The following is a 22,456-nucleotide window of genomic DNA, read 5'->3' on the forward strand; positions in this document are numbered from 1 at the left end:
TTCAGTCTATACTCTGTTCTGTTGGTTGTTGTATTTACAGTATTTTCCTATTGCAATGGCAAGTAAATAATAACCTGGTAAAATTAAATAAATAAATAATAATAATAATAATAATAATAATAATAATTATTATTATTATTATTATTATTATTATTATTATTATTTTATTTTACTTATTTATTTGCATTTGTAATATTTATTTGCCCCTCTTAAAGAGGAAATGATATTGCAATGCCATGGTAAATATGAATGTTGCTCTTATATTACTAACTGAATAAATGAATGAATGAATGAATTTAAGATTAAATAATAATACAATAATGGTTAAATAATAAAATAAAATAATTTACTTAAATTAAATTGAATATAAAATAAGTAATATTTAATAGCCTTGGTCAACCCCTGGATTTTCTCAGTAAAACTTTATATTAACTTTCATAAACAACATTATACTATTTAGGGAATCAGTAGTAAGAAGGTTAAAAATTAATTCATAGTAGGTGTCATGAAATTGTAAAAAAAAAAAAGATTCCGTGATTTCCGTCTGTTTCATATTCTCCACAGAGCTCCAGTGATAGAGAGCGGGTCCCGTGAATGATGATCTGCCGGTAGATGGTCGGTGCGGCGTTGACATGCGCAGTACGCGGCGCGCAGCCCGTGATGCTGTTCAGTGTATGTGTGTGTCCGTCCGCTGATTTCATCTCACACACGCGCTCCTCTCCTCCATCCTCCTGGATCTTCCTCCCGAGCGCATCTTCCTTCGGAGCGGCGGCAGCGGCGGCGTCGGGGTTTTCCGGTACGTGATTCTGTTTGTTTATGTAAATAAACGCGTTTGCAGCAGCAGCGCGCGCTGGACGCGTCTCAAACCTAGACGCGCGTGCAGCATGTCTGGAGATAAACACACACGCGGCGTTGAGATGCGTGCAGCGTTTTCAGTCATGCACTTCATACCCAGAAACGTTTTTGGGCTTCATATGGACGTGTTCCAATCCAACAGCAATTTTGGACATAAACATAGACGAGTTCCAAGTCAGCGCTATTTTGGACATTAGAAGTGTGTGAAGCATTTTGACCATAATAACAGTCGTATTCCATGTCAATAGCAGTTTTGGCCATCATATGTGTGCTTGTAGCATTTTTGGCTATCATTATAGACACTTCCAAGTCAGCAACATTTTATGATGCCTGTATGATGCAGTTTGTAAGGTTTGAGACACAGCCTGTGGATCATCAGACGGCCTGTTGCAGTGAATCTCATGTGAATAACATGATGGATAAAACATGTTAATGTCTGGAGAAGCTGTTTTAGGGTTTTATTTCAGGACTGTGTGATGAGTCTCTTTTGTTTACAGCCAAATGACTTCATGAGCTGATGGTGATGTAGAGAGAATTTACTGTGATTTAATGTGGCATATCAGCACATAATGTGGCATAAGCTTTGTTAATTCTTTAGTTTAATTCAACTGGTGCATATGCTGTGTAGTAATGTTTTGTGCAGTAATTGTTTACTGTATTTTATTTTGCATTCCCTATGTATGTTTACTTCTGTAATGTGACCTATTTAAGAAAACCCTCAGGGTGGGACTCTGTTTTATTCATTAGGAATTGATTGGATCATGAAGATTAGGCGTTTCATAGCAGAATGGAAGTCGGTGGTTTGGAGGATGGAGTTGGAAAGTACAGTGTTCATGATGTCAGATGAAAAGGAAAAGTCAGTTTAGAGGTTCTTACAATTTAACAAACGATTATAAAGTCAAAACTTTTTTTTCAGAATGTGCACTGACAAATGGAAGCCTGTTTCCACCACTGAATAAAAAAAAAAGAAAAGTAATACATTTTTTGTGAAGAGACATTGTGAGACAGAAATCTGACTCTGTTACTTGCAATTATCTCATAATTCCAAGTTTCTATCTCATAGATGATATCACTGAATTCATTGATGAACTGCCTTGAACTGAAAATTGATTATTTACAATAATGCGTTACCTACACACTATTGTGCTGTTTAAATACTGTGCAGTTGCTTTGACACAATCTGTATTGTTAAAAGCGCTATATGAATAAAGGTGACATAGTTCATAGTTTACATCTTACAATTCCCAGTTTATCCCACAATTCACAGTTTTATCTCTTACTTTTCCAAGTTTATATCTGAGTTTATATCTCACAATTTAGAGTTTGTGTCTCAAAATTCCAAGTTGATATCTCAAAATTCCGAGTTTATATCTCACAATTCTGAGCTTATATCTCACAGTTCTGAGTTTATATCTTACTATTCCAAATTTATATCTCACAATTATGAGCTTATATCTCAAAGTTCTGAGTTTATATCTCAGAATTCCGAGTCTATATCTCACAGTTATGAGTTTATATCTCAAAATTTCAAGTTTATATCTCAAAATTTCAAGTTGATATCTCACAATTCCGAGTTTATATCTCATAGTTCCAAGTTTATATCTCATAGTTTATATCTTACAAATCTGAGTTACATTTACATTTCACAATTCTGAGTTCATTTCTCACAGTTCCAAGTTTATATCTCAAAATTCCAAGTTTATATTTGCTGCAAACTAAAAAAAGGTAAAAATGATATTTTGGTTTGTAATTCTGACCTTTTTTCTTGCTATTGTGAGCTTTTATCTCACAATTCTGAGAAGAAAAAAAAAGTTAGATATAGGATATAGAAACAGAATTGCTGAACGAAAGTCAGAATGAGATGAAAAAGTACTTTTGAAAAGTTACCTTGTATTTGTTGTATTCTGTGGCATAATTCAAAACCAGAACATGTTTGAAGAGAATAAATAGGGTTGATTTTGATTTCACAGATCTTTAAAGTATGTTTTGTTCTTTTAAAGACAAATTGGATCTATTTTATATGACAAATATTAGGTTTGTGACGTTGACGTGAGCTGTGTACTAGTTTGGCTGAAGCCTTTTATGAGTCACTGACACCTGCTGGTTACACCTGTCAGATCAACCTTTATTGACTCTACTGAATATCTTTAGACTAGATTGTCTGGAACATGAGACCAGAGCGCATATATCTGTCTCAGGATGGTAGTTTGATTTGATTTTAACATGTGCATTGCTAATGAGTTGTTTTGTTTAATGCAAGTCAGTCAGAGAATTGAAAGGAGCACAGCAAACTCTGAGCGTTCAGACAACTAATGAATAAATTGATGATCTTTTATGAAATGAACTCCACACAAGTGCATTTAGGATGCAACCTAAATCTGCTTTCCAGAGGAGACGCACTGAATACTGAACATATGCGGTTTATCTGGGGGTTAAAAAAGTTCTCGAGCGCATAATGAATGAGTCTCTAATGCATCTGAATCTGTGCTGAGATGTAGCTTGCTGCAGAATGTGAGCTGTTTACTCTTAGTAATCTTGTTTGGGATCATAAAAGTCTTCATTATGTTTTCTAATGTCTCCCATAGGTTCAGAAAAATAAGTATGGACTTCTAAAATAATTTGCAGCAAGATGTGAGTGTTTGGAGCAGTGCAGCTTGAGAGTTTTATGAATAAATAAAATACATCTAGGCTGAGCAATGTAGGATTTTATATATCATACTCGATGTCTCAGCCTCTTCAGACTTCATGTGATGACACAAACAATTCACTGAATCTGAGTTTTTTATCAGTAATTCACCGAAATTAACTGAGCTGTTGTATCATCTCGAGATGCTGGTTAAACTAGCTTTTAGCAAAGCAAAATAAAATAAATGTTAAATGTTCTAGTGATGCACTGAAATTTTGGCAACCAAAAATATTCAGTAGAAAATTAATTTTCAGCTTCAAAAGGGCCGAAAAATAACTCTAGAGAAGAGCATTTTGACTAAATATATGTACTGTATTACATAATCATTATATTTCAACCTGTTACCGTTATTTACTATATGTTTGATTAAATCTAGCATTTTTTACAGCCATCATTGAAATGTTTATATTTCAGCAATGAATACGAGTTAAAACAATTACATTTTTGTAATTAAAAAGTTGATAATTCAATTACATTAAAAAGTTGATATACAATCTGCTTTATTTGCAGTTTACAACTCAGTATTTATGTAAGTGTTGATTATTAAATAAAGTTGAATAATTTTTTTGGTTTGTTTCGGTTAAAAAATCATTTTGGTGCATCAGTACTAGTTTCATATTTATTATTATTATTATTTAATTTGAGTTTTAGTTAAGTTATTTTCAGTTTTAATAAAACAAAAAATATAATGTTGTTTTGGCAAGTAACTAAATTTCATTTTGGTGCATATTTGTAATTTTCCTGTTTTCAGTTTAATTTTAGTTTCAATAAATTATTAATTTTGTTGTGTGTCGTGTGCATTTACAAAAAATACTTAGTGTTTCTTATTATTTAGATTTTTTTGTTTATTTTATTTTTAGTTTAGTCATTTTCATTTTAAAGAAACAAAAATAGAAATGTTTCCTTGGCAACTCACTACTTTTATTTTTTTAATTTTTTTGTTTTATGCATTTAAAAATATCCCTATTTAGTGTTCATTACTGTTATTATTATTTTATTTTTATTTTAGTTATTTTCACTAAAATTCATTTTGGTGAATCACTACTATATTTATAATTTTCCTGTTTTCGTTGTCATTTTAGTTTAATTTGAGTAATTTTTTTGTTTTTGTTTTTTTACAGAAATAATTTTTTTTAGTTTATTTTATTGTAAAGAAAAGCAACTCATTAAAATATAATTTTGGTGCATCACTATATTCGTAATTTTTATGTTTTCGTTATAATTTTAGTAATTTTGTTGTGTGCTTTATCGGTTTTATGCATTTAAAAATATTCCTACTTAGTGTTTATTATTGTTATTATTATTATTAGTTTATTTTATTTTTATTTTAGTTATTTTCAGTTTTAGTAAAAAGAAAATAGGCTAATGTTGCTTTGGAAAGTAACTAAAATTACTTTTGGAGGATCACTATATTCATAATTTTCCTGTTTTCATATTCATTTTAGTTTAAATTTGAGTATTTTTGTTGGTTTTATGCATTTACAAAAATAATTTAGTGTTTATTATTGTTTGAATTTTTTGCTAATTTCATTTTTAGTTTAATTATTTTAATTTTAAAGAAAAATGCTTTCATTATAATTTAGTAATTTTGTTGTGTGTTTGGTTTTATGCATTTAAAAAATTCCTATTTATTGTTTATTATTGTTATTATTAATAATATTTTATTTTTATTTTAGTTATTTTCTGTTTTAGTAAAAAGAAAATAGGCTAATGTTGCTTTGGCAAGTAAATAAAATTCATTAAAATTCTATGTTCATAATTTTCCTGTTTTCACTTAATAATGAATTATTAATAATATTTTTGTTGTGTGTTTTGTTGTTGTTGCTTTTATGCATTAAAAAATAACTTAGTGTTTATTAGTGTTAATTTGTTTATTTTATTTTTAGTTAATTTATTTTCATTGTAAAAAATAATTTTGGTGCATCACTACCATATTTATAAGGTAACACTTTACAATAAGGTTCATTAGTTAACATTAGTTAACCACATTAGTTAACATGAACTAATAATGAACTGCACTTATACAGCATTTATTAATCTTTGTTAATGTTAATTCCAACATTTACTAATACATTATTAAAATTTTGTTAACATTAGTTAATGCAGTGTGAACTAACATGAACAAACAATGAACAACTGTATTTCCATTAATTAATGTTATTAAAGATTAGTAAATACAGTAACAAATGTATTGCTCATGGTTAGTTCATGTTAGTTAATACATTAACTAATGTTTAACTAATGAACCTTATTGTAAAGTGTTACCATTTATAATTCTATATTCAGCAAAATCTTTGCATGCATAACACATTCCACTACAAACAAGTTATCATGTCATTATTAAACCCATAAATGAGTATTTACTGTTATGTTTGTTTATTGACATTCACTAATTCATTTTCACAGATCTGTGATGTTGTTTGTACAGAACCACATGCATATGATGCATTTACACTTCTCTTAACTGCATTAATACTCTATTGTGTGTGTGTGTGTGTGTGTGTGTGTGTGTGTGTGTGTGTGTGTGTGTGTGTGTGTGTGTGTGTGTGTGTGTGTGTGTGTGTGTGTGTGTGTGTGTGTGTGTGTGTGTGTGTGTGTGTGTGTGTGTGTGTGTGTGTGTGTGTGTGTGGCCGTTTTGCCCTCAGCCAGTTTAACACACCTGTCTGTCATCATTTGAGCGTAATGACTCCATTAAACAGCAGTGGCGATGCTTAACTGTAATGGAACATTCTGGATGGAGCTCTAGAGGTGGGCTTTGTGCTGTAGGTTGCAGTCACAGATTGATTGTCTTTTATTTAGAGCATTTTGTGCACATTCACTCTGTTATTTGTTTTATTTGCTGTCAGCTCTGTCTTATATATTATAGATGTTCACAGCGAGTACACATATGCGTGTTGTGGTGCCGTCGGCTCAGGTGTGGATATTTGTCTCCAGAGATGTTTGTCAGTAATGATTTTGTTTGGAGCAGGCCTTGGGAAAATTAGATGAAGAATATAAATGACCTACGCTTGTGCAGGGAAACCCCTCCAGGTCAAACGAGAGAGGACAGGCTGAGCAGGCTGTGTTTCTGATGCTGAAAGATGTGAGGAGCTTGAATCGTGCTGTTAGAGCTGCTGAGTCTTAAGAGTTTGAGCAGAAACATCAGATACTTGCTGTGGAAGAGCTAAATTGAAGAAATCGTTGTCTTAGAGAATGAGAATGCTGTCATCATTTGGCTTTCTTTTTAAAACATAAAAGATATTTTGAAGAAAAAAAACTGCTCTTTTTTTCGTGAAAAATGAACAGGGACTGAGGCTTTTAAACTTCTTAAAAGGGCAAAAACATCATGAAACTTTCATAAATACTTCATACAATTTGTGTACTAACAAACTTACAAACTAAGAAAAGTCATCAGAAGTGGCAACTATACATTTTGTGAATGGATCATTGTTTGGAATTGAATCTTTTAAGTGAATCAGATGATTCAGTTTTGATTCAACTTTTGACTGCACAGTTTGTAATATAAATAAACAAGTAAACTTTTTTTCTTAGAAATATGTTCAAATGATATATTTTTGAAATTTTATCATCATAAATGTTTTATATATTGTGTTTAGAATATTATCTACTTTGAATTTTTTTATCTTTAAAAAAATATTTATTTATTTTGGTGTGTATATATATATATATATAATAAACTTATAATTTTTAATAAAAAAAATAAATGCTAATAAATATTACTTGACAATTATAGCATTTTGTTAAATATTTTTTATTTGAATTTTAGTTTAAATTTGTTTTATGAATTATTGCCTTGGCAACTAATTAGTTTAATGGTAAAAAAATAATAATAATTTTTTCATAGAATGTTTTTTTATATCAGTTAAAGTTTTTTGTTATTTAAATTGATGGAGTGTTTTAATGTTTTTCAATAGTTTTTAGTTTGTATACATACACACACACACCCATAATAAAAAAATATATATTTTTTTAAAATAGTAATACATATTACTTTACGATTATAGCATTTTTTCATATTTTGATTTGATTTTTTATATTTTTTAATTGAATTTTAGTTTCAATTTGACACATTTCGTTGTTTCTCATTCGGTTTTTTAATGGAAATTCTTTTTTATATCGGTTAAAGTTTTTTCTTATTTAAAGTAATGGAATAATTTAATGTTTTTCAATAGTTCTAGTTTTTAGTTTCTGGTCTGAACTCTAAATGATAGTGAGTAATGACTTGTATTTCAGTCTGTTCCTCACAAAGCTGCCATATGGCTTCAGAATATGGCGCAAAAGCCAAAACGTACCACTTTAATGATTATTTTCAGAGTTTTATCACACTTTTATGTCATTTTTGAAGCTTGAAGGCCTAATCTTTTGTAATTGCACAGAAAACAGCAACCAGGACAATGCTTCGAAATGCCTCCTTTTGTGCTCATCAGAAGAAGGAAAATCGCACGACTCTAAAGCCGCACGCTGACAGAACTTTTATTTCCGACTGAACTATTCCTTTAAAAATTCAAGCCCTAATGCAGAAAGCCACGGCAGTCAAAGACATCTAAAGACCGCTTTACAGCATCCAACAAAAAAGGTTTGGGGAAAAAGCTTTAAACAGCAGCTGAGAGATTTGATGGCATAGGAGAAACATCACTAGAGTGACATTTCTTTGTGCGAGCGTCTGCATGTCTGCATATTCATGCCGCGCGAGTTCATGTGATGTTAAAGCGTTGTGCACATATTAGCGCAGAGTGAAGGTCGGGAACAGACTTATATGAGCTCCGCTGACATTTGCCTGGCATTTTTGATTCACTGAGGTCTTGTGATAGATCTTCCACCCTTGTTCTGGACACAGGTGATTATAGATGACCTGTTTGCTCTTTTGATGTTTCGAAGGTGTTTCCTCAGCAGATTGGATATTAGAGGCTCTAATGTTGCGTATATTATTAATGCAGTCTCATGTGTCATCATGTGACGCCCGTCTGTGGCATCAAATGCTCTTCATCTGAAACCTGCTGATTCTGCTCAGTAAAATCCAGGGCTTTGTTTCATGTTCACTCGTTGTTCCAGGATCACGCTGACTTTATCTAGTGGAGAAGAGAGACTCCCATCTGTCTGTCTAGTGATCGTACTGAGTCTCTGTGCTGTCATCAGACAGACCTGAACTTTAAAGCGCCACCTGAATAAAGCAGATCTGCTAGATATCCGCTGCCGATCTGTTTCCATGTATTCAGGGTCCAACACCTGCTAAAGGCAGATGAAAATTTACCAGCCATAAACATTGATATTTTCCATATATAGTAGCTTTGGTGGCTTAATGGGGAAAAGATTCCAGGTTAGAGATGTGACTAAACCTGATGAATAAAAAAATTGTATTTTTGTTCACTGAGGTTGAAGTAATGAAGACCTTTGAATCTTCTTTGATAAAGCTGTCTGTGTTTTGATTCACACTTTTGTTTCTACAATTCGATTTAAATCATAAATTAAGTTGGAAATTCTTAAGGGGGGACACTGCAGGCAAAACACTACAGTTTTTTTCATGCACTGGTCAAGTCTGAGATTTTGTGCTTTTTTAGACTAGTAGAAAGAAAACAACATCCAAAAGACACTGTTAAGTGTTTTTTATAGCACTTTATCTATTTGTGTCAAAAGATTTCAATTACAATGCATATTTTTAAGGCTGTTTTCTCAAAATGAGTTTTTTCTTCTACACTGAGCCATAAATCTGCACTTTAGTAGCACGTACACACACCATACTTAAAATTTTTATTCTTGTCTATATCCTGAAGGTTTTTACAGAGGAATTTGTTCATATATAATTTGATTGATTTTATACATAATTTTATTTCCCAAAAAACTGTAAAAAAAAATATATATATATATATAGTTTTCTGCCTGTTCTAAGTATTTTCTGAATTATGGAGTGACAAAATGACAAAATCCCTTCTGTAAAAACATTTGACTCTAATATGTCAAAAAATTTAAACAAGAAAACTGACGTTATCCAGTGTTTAGATTTTTGTACTAGAAATGTATGCAAACTAGCGCATATATCATTAAATAATGCATCATTTGCATATTAAAATCTAACATTTCAGAAAACTTGTGATACAAAAAATATTTGCAATTATCAATGTAATCAATCAACTGACTAAGTAAGGTGATAACTATTAGTTATTTTTTTTTACCCTATTCACCTGCAGTGTCTCGTCTTAGTAGTCTATTGGTGAGTAATTAGGAAAAAAAGTGCAATTTGGCACTTCTTGGTTAACTTCTTGGTATCATTACAACAATGACGACAACTTCTGAACTTCTTATATTTTAAACCTTTGTTAATTGCATTTGCCAACCAAAAAAACACTAAATTTACACCAAACAAAAGCTGTGAAGAATTGTTTTGGAATTGAATCACACTTCCCTGAACTAAACTGAATCGCAATAGATTCACATCGTAGAATATTTGTCATATGAAAATGACGCATTACACACAGTGTCATGCTTGAACTGTAAAAGACATGATCATTAATAACAATTGTGAGGCCTCTGAATATGCGGTAAATAACAATTAACATGATTAACCTACTCAGACGCTTATAAAATTAGACATAAAAGCTCTGATTGAGATCTTCATGTTTTCATGTTGGATTCTAGAACCTATTATCAGTCTTATATTATGATTTTTCACATTTATGTATTTATTGCTTATATTAAATAATAAACTGTATTCATATTATGTATTTTAGATTTAATTACAAGTAATCACAATAAAATCAACCTTTTTATAATTTCCATATAGGAAATTAGTTTTGTTTATTGAGTAATTTGTAATAGTTATATTAGAAAATATTCTTTATTTTAATAATAATTAGTAATTACGTAACCCGTAACCACAATAAAATTAATATTATATTTTTCCATATGGAATATTAGATTTGTTTGTTTGTTTATAATACTTATTAAATAATAACCTAATAAATGTACTGTATTCATAATCTTTGTTTAATAATGATTAATGTTGCCAGTAATCACAGTAAAATTTAAATCAGTTTTTTTATACAGAAAAAAAATGTTTTTATTTAATAGTTTAAATAATAAATGAATAAATATACTACATTCATATTCTGTTTAATAAAGGTTTTAAAGACTAATATGTTACCAGTAATTACAATAAAATTAACATTACATAACATTTTCCATTTAGAAAATTAGGTTTGTTCATTAATTAATTTTTAGTACTTATATTCATTTATAAACTAATAAACCTATTCATATTCTTTATTTCAATAAAGATTTATTTATTTATTAAAAACTAACAAAACTATTAAATATACTGTATTCATATTATGTATTTTAGATTAAATTACAAGTAAATACAATAAAATTAACATTATATAGTTCCATAGAGGAAATTAAGTTTGTTTATTGATTAATCTTAATACTTATATTACAAAATATTCTTTATTTTAATAATTATTATTAATTACGTAACATTACATGAAAATTGCCTGTTTTTTTTTTACATATAGTAATGTGTTTGTGTTTTTTTATTATTTATTTTAGTTTAAATTATAAATTAATAAATATACTGTATTCATATTATTTGTTTAAAAAAGGTTATAAAGATTAATATGTTACAGGTAATCACAAAAAAATATCATTATATAACATTTTCCATTTAGAAAATTAGGTTTGTTCATTAATTAATTTTTAGTACTTATATTAATTTATAAACTAATATACCTAATGTATTCATATTCTTTATTTCAATAAATGTATTTACTTATCAAGTAATAATAAAAGCCTATATTCTTTGCTTAATAGAGATTAATACATTACCAGTAATCAAAATAAAATTAATATTACATAACTTTTTTCCATATCATTTTTTTATTATTATTTATTACATTTAAAAAAAGTTACATTTCTAGTCACCAAAATTAGATTTTTGAACATCATACCCATAAGTAAATATATAAAGCCATTTTTCTCACAAACCACAGCAGTTTAAGCAGGTGTAGGTAGTTAACGTTAGGTAATGTTTCTCCTCATACTCCCCCGCGTACTTTTGTTTCTATGGAATTAGAACAGACGCTTATACATCATTACCATGGCAACGGTTTTTGATCAAGTCCAGATGGTTTGTTGTAAGATCAAAACAGAACATTCGTGAAATCCCAACATTCCGTTCCAGTTGTTTGGAGGCTGGTGTTTGTTGGGACAGCATGATCTGGCTTCTAGATGCTCTTGAATCTCATGTCATGAGCAGCTGATTAGCAGTTTCCCTCGTAATCATGTTAGTGTAAATCTGAGCTTAATAAATGTGATTCTGTCAGATGTTACACACTCCGTTTATAGACACTCTTCTCTCTTTAACTGGCAGAGAAATGTCACTTGACCCCTTTTTATAAACTCAGAGGTACACGCTGAATGAAAGGACGGCGAGACCTCTGAATTACACGCTCTTACTTGCCTCTTTTTCACCAGTTTATTCTCAGTGATTTAAAGAGCATTAAGAAATGCTTTAATAGCATCTGTGATTTAACTTTAGTAGCAAAAATTCAGTAAAAAAGTATTTTTAATAGATGACTTGATTCTAAACGGATTCAGGTTAGTTAATTAATTTGCTTAAATGTTCATGAAAGTGTCTGCATTACCTTTTCATATACTGTAAAAAAAATATTTTTCAAAGTTGTAAATCTGATTATTGGTGTACATATTACAAGAAAATACTATTTTAAAAATGTGTGTCAAAATGTCTTGTTTAAGTCAGTGTATTACTTACCGTTTGTAATTTGTAGTTATCTGTGAAATATACTGGCGAAAATGTTTTTCAGTGTAATAAAGTTGTCTGGAAATATATAGTGTCATGCAAAAGTTTGGGAACCACTTGCAGAGTCTGAAAATCTGTGAATCATTTAACAAAATAAAAGAGATCATACAAAATGTGTATTATTTTTTATTTATTACTGTCCTGAGTAAGATATTTTACATAAAAGATGTTTACATATAATCCACAGAAAAATCATTTAGGTCCTGCAGATTCTTCAGTTTTCTAGCATCTTTTCCATATTTGAACCCTTTCCAGCACTGACTATGATTTTGAGATCCATCTTTTTACACCGAGGACAACTGAGGGACTCAAACACAACTATTCAAAAAAGTTCAAGGAAACACGATGCATTAAGAGCCGGGGGTGAAAACTTTTGAACAATTTCTCCAAATTTTTCTTATTTTGTTAAAATATAATTTTTTCCATTTAGTACTGCCCTTCGGCAGCAACAGAAGATTATTGTGTGATCTTCAAATTCAAAAAGTTCCCCCCCCTGGCTCTTAATGCATCGTGTTTCCTTCTGGAGCATCAGCAAATGTTTGAACCTTTTTTAATAGTTGTGTTTGAGTCCCTCAGTTGTCCTCGGTGTAAAAAGATGGATCTCAAAATCATAGTCAGTGCACGAAAGGGTTCAAATTAGGAAAAGATGCTAGAAAACTGAAGAATCTGCGGGACCTAAATGATTTTTCTGAAGAGCAGTGATCAATTTTAACTGTTCAGAATAAACAAGGGACTCAAACAAAAAAACAGTGGTAGATTATCCAGGTAACCACACACAGTATTAAGAGGGTTCCCAAACTTTTGAAGGGGGTTATTTTAATAATTTCAGCTACTTTTTTGTCTTGTGGACTATATGTAAACCTCTCTTTTATTTAAAATATCTTACTCAGGACAGAACCAAATAAAAAATAACATGCATTTTGTATGATCTCTCTTATTTTGTTAAAATTATTCACATTTTCACAAATTCTGCAAGGGGTTCCCAAACTTTCTCATGCCACTATATTTAGGTAAGTTATAAATCTTAATTTATAACTTCAATGTTCAAAATAAATTAGAATGTATGTAGAAATTCACCTAGATTTATAAAAGCAGTTGCAAAGCATAACTGAATCTAATAAGGTTGCAGTTTGGTTGAAATAATGATTCCTCTGAGTAAAGAAGAATCAGTCTTTAAAGCCATTATAGAGCAAATATATTAATATTGAGATAATGAATAGTTAAATAGCTGAGCAATATCAAGTTTCATGCTTTACGTGTCGTGTCAGTGAGCTATCATCTCCATGATCACGCTCAGATCAGATGCTCTGGAAACACACAAACACATGTGAAGTTCCACATGTATCGATTCTCAGCGTGATTTGCCTGTTGAGTCCCAGATCAGCGCCGGTGTTTGTCGTTTTGTTGTCATCACACATGAGTGACATTTGGACGAGGCTGTGTTCGGTGTGTGCGTGATTGCTGAGAGTGACTGACGCTGATGTAATTACTGTCGAGTGCTGACACCTGTTACTGAGCACAGCGCCGTGTGTTTGCTCATCTCTGCTCCCAGCATGCATCTGAGGAGGAAGAAGATTTATTTAACAGTCCCCCAAAACACCACAACTTCAGGACTGTGCACTATTCAGACGTGAATTAGGATTACCTTTTAATTCTAATCCAATTCTTGACTTTCAAGGTGTGGTAGCAAACCGAATGCAGAACTGCATTAGCGTTGCACTAGAAGTCTCTGCATTTTTTTGATTAAAAATACAGTAAAATAACAATTTTCTATTTGAATATTGATAAAAATGTGATTTATTGCTGTAATCAAAGCTGATTTTTTAGCATCATTATTCCAGTATTCAGTGTCACATGATCCTTCAGAAATCATTCTAATATGCTGATTTGCTGCTCAAGAAACATTTCTGATTGTTATCATGTATGGAAAAGTACAGCATCTAAATCTCCTTTTTTGTTCTTTTTGTGGAGAAAGTTTTCCAGGATGACATAAAAGTGAGTAAATGATGACAGAATAGCCATTTTCTAACCACTATCCTTTTCATTCAAGCACATATTAACTCAACACACACACACAGAAGTACACACTCAATCAGTAAAGTAATGGTCACAATGATGGATATTGTCTTTAGTCTCTAATATTTCGTCCTAATGACCTCCACTGTCTTATTTCATCAGTTCAGCTCATATATCGGTTCAAACTCTCCACTAGAACAGAAGAGCAGCAGTAAGGGTGAAGTTCATTTATCTTGTATTATAAGACAATATCAAACGCTGCAGTCAGAGGGACTGTTTCAGAAGTGATTGGATCATAGTGGCCTGATCTCTCACATATTGTTCTGACTCTCCATTGGTCCACCAGGAATGATTCAATAACCTCTAGTCTGACATCCAATAACAGCGCTCAAAGAGCATGAGTCGCACCATGAAGAGAGTCTATCTATCTATCTATCTATCTATCTATCTATCTATCTATCTATCTATCTGTCTATCTGTCTATCTGTCTATCTGTCTATCTGTCTATCTATCTATCTATCTATCTATCTATCTATCTATCTATCTATCTATCTATCTATCGGTCTGTCCATTCATCTGTCTCTGTCTATTCATCTGTCCATCCATTGTCCAGATTTTTCTGTCAATCCATCCATCTGTTTATCCATCTCTCTGTCTGTCCATCCATCGTTCATTCATCCCTCAATCCTTCCATCCATTCATCCCTCCATCTATCCATTCATCATCCGTACAGTACGTCCGTCCGTCCGTCCGTCCGTCCGTCCGTCCATCCATCCATCCATATATTCCTCTGTTCATCTATCCATCGTCCATCCATCTGTCTGTCTATCTGTCTCTCCATCCATCCATCCATCCATCGTCCATTTATCCATCTGTCCATCCATTAATTTATTCATCCATATATCCATTCATCTATCCTTCCTTCTATCCGTCCATCCATCCGTCCGTCTATCTGTCTGTCCATCCGTCTATTTGTTAGTCCATCTAATCTATGCATTGTCTGTTCATCTATCCATCCATCCATCCCTCCATCCATCTATCTGTCCATCTGTCCATCCATCGTCCTTTCATAACTCCGGTCCATCCATCTCTTTGTTTGTCCATCCATCCGTCTGTCCATCCATCCATTCATTAATTCATCCATCTATCTGTTTATCCATCCATCGTCCATTTATCCCTTCATCCATCATCCCTACAGTACGTCCGTCCGTCCGTCCGTCCATCCATCCATTCATCCGTATATTTGTCTCTTCGTCTATCCATTGTCCATCCATCTGTCCGTCTATCTGTATCTCCATCATCCATCGTCTATCTATCTATCTATCTATCTATCTATCCATCCATCCATCTGTCCATCCATCCATCTATCCTTCCTTCTATCCGTCCATCCATCCCTCCGTCCGTCTATTTGTTAGTCCATCCATGCATTGTCCGTCCATCTATTCAACCATCCGTCCATCCCTCTATCCATCTATCTGTCCATCGATCATCCATTCATCTATCCATACGTACATTCGTCCATCTATCTATTTGTCTGTTGGTCCATCCATCTATTTGTCTCTCCATCCATCCATCTGTCTGTCCATCTGTCTATTCATCTATCCTTCCATCTGTCTATCTGTCTGTCTATCTCTCTATCTGTCCGTCCATCTATCCATCTGTCTGTACATCTGTCATCCATAGTCCGTTCATTTATTTGTCCATCTATCCTTCCGTCTGTCCATCCATCCCTCCATCAATTCATCCTTTCATATGTTTGTCAATCCATCGTCCAACCGTCCATCCATCAATTTGTCCATCTGTCCGTCCATTCATTCCATCTATCCATCCAACCATTCCATCCATCCATTTATCCATCCCTTCATCATCCATATGTCCATCCATCTATCCGTTTATTCATCCTTCTGTCTGTCCATTCATTCGTCAATCTTTCTATCCATCTATCCCTCCATCCATATGTCCGTCCATCCATCCATCCGTCTATTCTTCCGTCCATCCATCCATCCCTCCATTAGTCTATTTGTCTATCTGTTCATCCATCAACCTTATATCCATCCATCCAATTTAGCTGTTTAGTTAAGAATGGACTTATATCTATAAAGATAAACTGTTCTTATATCTGTAAACTTGTGTAGCTTTTCATTTAGTTTCAGTAACTGGTATTTTGTTGCAGAATCAGTCATATAATTACATTTTCAATTGTACAAATGCTAGTTCAAAGAAACAAAAACTAATTTACAGTTATGCATTTGGCAGATGCTTTTATCCAAAGCTATTTACACTGCATTCATGTTAAACATTTTATCAGTTCACGCATTCCCTGTAAATCAAAGTACAAATAATGCAGGACTAAATGCCAGCTACCAATCCACAATACAGTGGGATAATTTCATCAGCGTTCTTTCATTCTTTGCGAATGCAGCGTGTGACACCGGCAACTGGAGTGGAATCTCGTTACTCCGATCGGACCGCTGACTTTTAGAAACTCCTTGTTAAAGCTTGTGGAGAAGCGCTGATAGAAGCGTCTCTCAGTGGAGCTCATTTCCTCTTACAAGAGCTGTACAAACATGACATTCAGCACTAACAGCCCCTAATAAGGCTCATTCAGGCGTCCTGACAGCGCCTGGGCCGCTGGAGTCGTCCGGCGTGTCAGCGCATCCGCAGCTTTCGAGTGGGAGGCCTCGCTGCAAAACCGCCTGCTTGAGGAGAGATACAGCATATTAAGCATCGCTGTTGTGATGGGAAACGTGCAGGAGAACAATGTAGATGCCTGCCCGAGTGACGCTTTTAACTGTGACGCATTGGAGAACAGCAGCATCGGCTTGTTATTAGTGGGCACTAATGAACAAATGTCAAGCATACGGATGGCGTTATCTTTACAGCTTTGTTAAGACCTCATTATTAAGATATTTGCATGGAGATTCAAAGTGCACTGGATATGACAGCGTAACATAAAAGCAGTTCAATGGGATGCATGCTTGGGTTTGTGTGCATTAGTGCACATGATGACTCGAGTAATGTATTCATAAATGCCCAGATGAGCTGGCCGTGTTTTTATGGAATGCAACTAGTGCACATGATTATGTTGCTTGGAAAGATGTAGGGATGCATGAAATATGTGTTGCCTGATGTTGGATATTTCATTGAGCATGCTCTTTTTCTTTGTTTTTACATTTAGATTACCTTTGCCATCAACTTTACATAAAGATAATCTTTAAAACCACTAATAATTTCATAACACTGTCAAGTGTAACCTTTAGCAAATCAAAATTAATATAATTTTTCTAACTGTTGTGATGATCAACGTTTTTAGTGTCTTAATTTTAATTTATTTGAACAAAATAGTAGTTAAGTCTTACATTGGCATTCATTAATTATGGGCCATAACTTAAAAATTAATATTGGGTTATTGCAATTGTAATTTTATTTATGTATAATAGGTTTTATATATGTATGTATTACAGTTTGTTTATGTATTATAAATAAAAATATATATTATCTAGTATATAAAATACTTATTTAAATTTTATATATAGTTTATACCAATATTTTTAGCTTTAATTTTTATGTCCATATTTAACGTTTATTAATTTTGTTTTGCATTTGTCATTTTTGTTTTAAATATTACTATTTATTATTTGTCGCCTATTTCATGTTAATTATTTATATATTTAGTTTGAATTAGCTTTTATTTTAAATGTTCAGTTTTCAGTTTAACTTTTAATTATTTTATGCTTTTGTAATTTCTTTTAAATATTACAATTAAGTTGAAATCAATTTTATTTTGGTCCTAACGATGTTTGTTTATTTATTTAGTTTAACATTTAATTTAGTTTGTTTTTCATATGTTTATATTTTATTTTAACTTCATTTCAATTAACACAATGTATTTAATAGTTTAAGTTAAAATTTACTTCATGATATTATCCTGATCAGTGCATCAGTAACAAAATACCTTGCTTTTTGCAAATTATTACAGAACTGCATATTTCCATCATTAATAAAGCAATTCAATGCAATGCAAAACTTTTTTTTTTTTAATGTTTTTTTATTGTGTTGCTATTTGGTTGCTTGGGTGTTCTGGGTAGTTGCTTATTGGCTTATAAGTCAAAATATCCCACCCACAAGTCTCACAAGTGATCCATATAAATATGTCTTGATTTGAGGCTCATTCACGTCTAGATCATGAACACTAATAGCGATGCTTGCTTTAGCAAACACCACTAAATTCACTGTAAAGCCACAGGCCAAATTTTATATTTATTCTAAGCTTTAAGCTGGAATAAGGCAGAATGTTGCTTTAAAATGTCTTTGATAAGCTCTCGCTGTGCTCATGAGCCTAATTATGCAGATTGTCTTGATCCATAAATTTGACATTTCCAGAAGACTCTCATCTCCTTACATGTGTTTAAATAAACAGTTGAAATCGCTGCACGGCGGCGCTTACTCTTATTCATCTTCATAATTCACCCTCCTCTTCAAAGCGCCGCGTTTGAAAGCCCTTTCACTGTTTTAAGTAACTGCGGTTATCCCAGAATCCCTCTTTCATCTGCAGATGAAAAGAGCAAAACGAAGGGCCACTTGCTTTTTACACTTTTAGCTCATCTTTACTCTTCTTTAAAGGAATAGTTCACCCAAAAATAAAAATTTGGTGTTAATTTTCTCCCCTCAGGCCATCCCAAGATGTATGTGACTTTTTTTCTTGAGTAGAACAGTAAAAAAGATTTTTAGCTGAAACTGCTGTCCTTGGTGATTCATAAAATGCCAAAAGCCAATGGCTATCGTCACTTTGAGAGTCAAAAAAGCATATACAGACCAGACAAAATTAACACCATTGCTCCTGGTGATATATTGAGGTCTTATGAAGTGAAACGATCAGTCTGTGCAAGAAACTGAACATTATTTACAACATTATAGTACCGATTATTGAACCGATTCTTTTTAGTGAACTAGTTGAATCAGTTCACCAAATCTGACTGAACTGTCTGAAACTGTTCACAGTTTGAGCAGCACAGATGTACAATTTACTCAGTCAAAACTCACTTAGATGCCTGACAGTCACTCTGACTTGAAACGAGCTTGAAAGAACATGAATCAGGGACTTAAAGTTGAGTTCTTTAGACTTTGTTCAGTAAAAAGTAACCCAGTAATACCCTAAACCTTGCAAAATCCACAGGCAAGCATGTATTTTCTTCAGAGAGTGTAAAAATCAGTTAATATTGCGTCATAGGCCACCACTGATAAGATGTTTTTTTAGCTGGTTAGCTGCATTGATTTTAAAAGGCTTAGAGAGATTTATTTTTAACTGCTTCCTTGAACATCACAGCTGCTTCATGCGCCTGTTCTCCTCTATTTCTCCTTTGTTCATTTTTATTTAATTAGGCTGCTAGTTTGGATGTTTATCTGCACTGAAACCTTCTCCATGGATAAGGATTGTCTTTAGGATTAGTTGAAGGATGTAGGATGAGTTTTGTATAATGTCTGTATCAGATCGCTGTGCTCGACTTAACTGGGATTAATTGAGGAATCAGGATCCACGCACAGTGTCTGCGTACAGTAGAGACTTATTGAGTCATTTGTATGGAAAACTTTACCACAGACAGGCTGACACTCTGTTCAAAGCAGAAGTTTGACTTTTCTTTTAAATTCCTAAACATAACCTTTAACTGTGAGAGAATCCTGTTTTTAAAGCCACTTTCAACCTGTAATCTGTTTGACAAACTAATATCAAATTTGACCAGTTTACTGCTCTGATTCATTAATGCACATTATTTGGAAGAAAAAAAAAACATATAAATGAGCGTTCAAAAGTGTGGAGTTTTAATTGTGTGGTAATTTTTTCTCTAATATTGTAAAATTTTATTACAAATATATAATAACTATTTTCTGTGTGAATATATTGCGAAGCCGAATTTTCAGCAGTGGACTTCAGTAGCACATGATCCTTCATTTTTCTAATATGCTGATATGCTGATCAAGAAACATTTATTATTGTTATTAGTAGTAATAGTAGTATCATCATCAATGTTGAAAGGAGTTGTGCTGCTAAATTAATGACCGAGGCAATAATGACATCTAAAAAACATAAAATACGGAATCTAATGTTAAAATGTATAAAATAACAAGTGAATTAAATAATATATAATAAAATAGTAAGTGAATGAACTACAAATCCAATGAAGCACTGTGAATTATGTAATTAATAATTAAAATTGACATGTATATATAACAAAGTCCAACTTTGCAAACTTGGATTACTTTGCTTTTTGTGATTTAAAATAAATAAATAAATAGTATTATTAAAGACCTTTTTTTTCCTGATGTCATTTCTTGTGGTTTCTGCTCCAGTGACAACAACCTCAGGATAATGAGTAATGTAGTAATTTTGAAAATTAATTATTAATAATACATTTCACATTAATTTTCTTTTTTAAGGATTTAAAAATAATGATTCAATAGTTTCAAGCCATGAAGCAAACTGACCTACTCCAATATTCGATTTTAAAGTATAAAATATATTTGAAATGTATTAAAATATATGTAGTTTTTCAATTATTGGACTTGGAAATTATTATTGTTATTTTTCCAGAGTGCAGCCATTTGTAAATTTTATGGGTCTGGTTTCCGATCTTATTCACTTTCAGCTATTTTTAGCTGTACAAAACAGCTTGTTTTGCTGTTTGATATTGTAAACTGATGTGTCTTACCATATTTTAATGCATTATCTTAATTATGAACACACTGGTTTGTAGTCCAAACAATTTACCGTTTACTGAACTTTGTTATTCTTCTGGTTATTTCCCTACATTGACTATAATGAACCGTAAGTCTTGCATGTTCACAGAAAACAGCTTACTTCTGCATTGAAAAATAAGGTGGATAAAAGAGTGAATTTGAAGTAAAATTGTGGCTTCAGGAGAAGCATATATCATCACTTAACACCCTTACAGTTCATCTTGGATGAGTCTTGAAAGGTTTATATTTTATCGTTAAGAATCGTTAAGAAAGTTTCAATATGGAGAAAATGAATAGGACTTTCATGTTCCAAACTGAAATGTTACACTTTCATGCTCTGTTATCAATCACTCCACCAAGCAACTGACTGATTCTCCTGGTGAAGTGGGCAATAACCATCTAGAAACCTCCTTCAGCAGAAAGTAGAGCGCCGGATCTGATAGAGCTTAATATAACAGGAGGCCAAACACGAGGTCAGTCTCTCTTGATGTTATTTCATCAGTCACGTCGTTCGCTGCTGAATTACGGGGTGGTTTGGAGCAGGAAGAGAGAAAGCAGAATATTTTCTTACATCTTTCTGTACAGTGAACTATAAAATAAACATCTAGAGAGCAGAATATCAGAGAGAGCTGCTGGTGGGCTCTTTTGCCCCGAGGCCAGTAAGAAACCAGCTAGCAATGCTGTAGCTGTACACAACTGTACTGTATCTCCACAGAGTGACGTATAGACACAGATGGATAAAAAAAAAAAAAGATGGACAGATAGAAGGAGATTCAAATGTCACACAAAGACCTTACAAGACACTTAACCTTGGTTACTCTTCAGATATAAAAGAGGGTAGGTATGTAAGATCAAGATATTACAAGAAAAATAGTCATTAAAAATAAAATATTACAATAAAAATAAATTCCAAAACTTATTTCAATCAACTTAATTCATCAGATCAGATGACTCAGAATGACTGGATCACTGCACTCGTGACAATTCATCTTCAATAGTCTTCTTATAGTCTGTACTCTACTCTACATTATGTCACAGATCCAATGGCTTTCTTTATAACACCAGTCATGCATTCAGCAGATTCAAGTGTCAGTTTTTTTATCTCCTCTCTGGAATGTTTGAAACAGGTTGCTATGGATACAAACCTAAAGTTGTTACTCTTATAAGCAGCTGCCCAATGTATCACTATGACAGTGAGTGTTTCACGTGGATTTAACTGCATTTAATGATGAACATTTGTGGTGTTGATTATATTAAGACAGATGCTACATTGGTCTTCCTGCATGCAGTTGCCTAGCAATTTAATTTACTCAAATACAGTTTATTTTATTTTATTTTTTACCTTTAATCCC

The 22,456-nt window shown here is 32.5% G+C and overlaps 1 protein-coding gene across 1 annotated transcript in view; it reads left to right on the forward strand.

Moving 5' to 3' along the window:
• The first annotated feature begins 690 nt into the window (after positions 1–690).
• LOC141283390 (alpha-(1,6)-fucosyltransferase-like) overlaps positions 691–22,456 on the forward strand; it is an 88,783-nt gene continuing 67,017 nt past the window's right edge. Inside the window, exon 1 of the mRNA XM_073816676.1 lies at positions 691–796. The gene's annotated coding sequence lies outside the window, so the exon portion shown is untranslated. The remainder of the gene's footprint in view (positions 797–22,456) is intronic.

The sequence above is a fragment of the Garra rufa genome, chromosome 13 (assembly GCF_049309525.1).
Source record: "Garra rufa chromosome 13, GarRuf1.0, whole genome shotgun sequence".
NCBI lineage: Eukaryota > Metazoa > Chordata > Actinopteri > Cypriniformes > Cyprinidae > Garra > Garra rufa.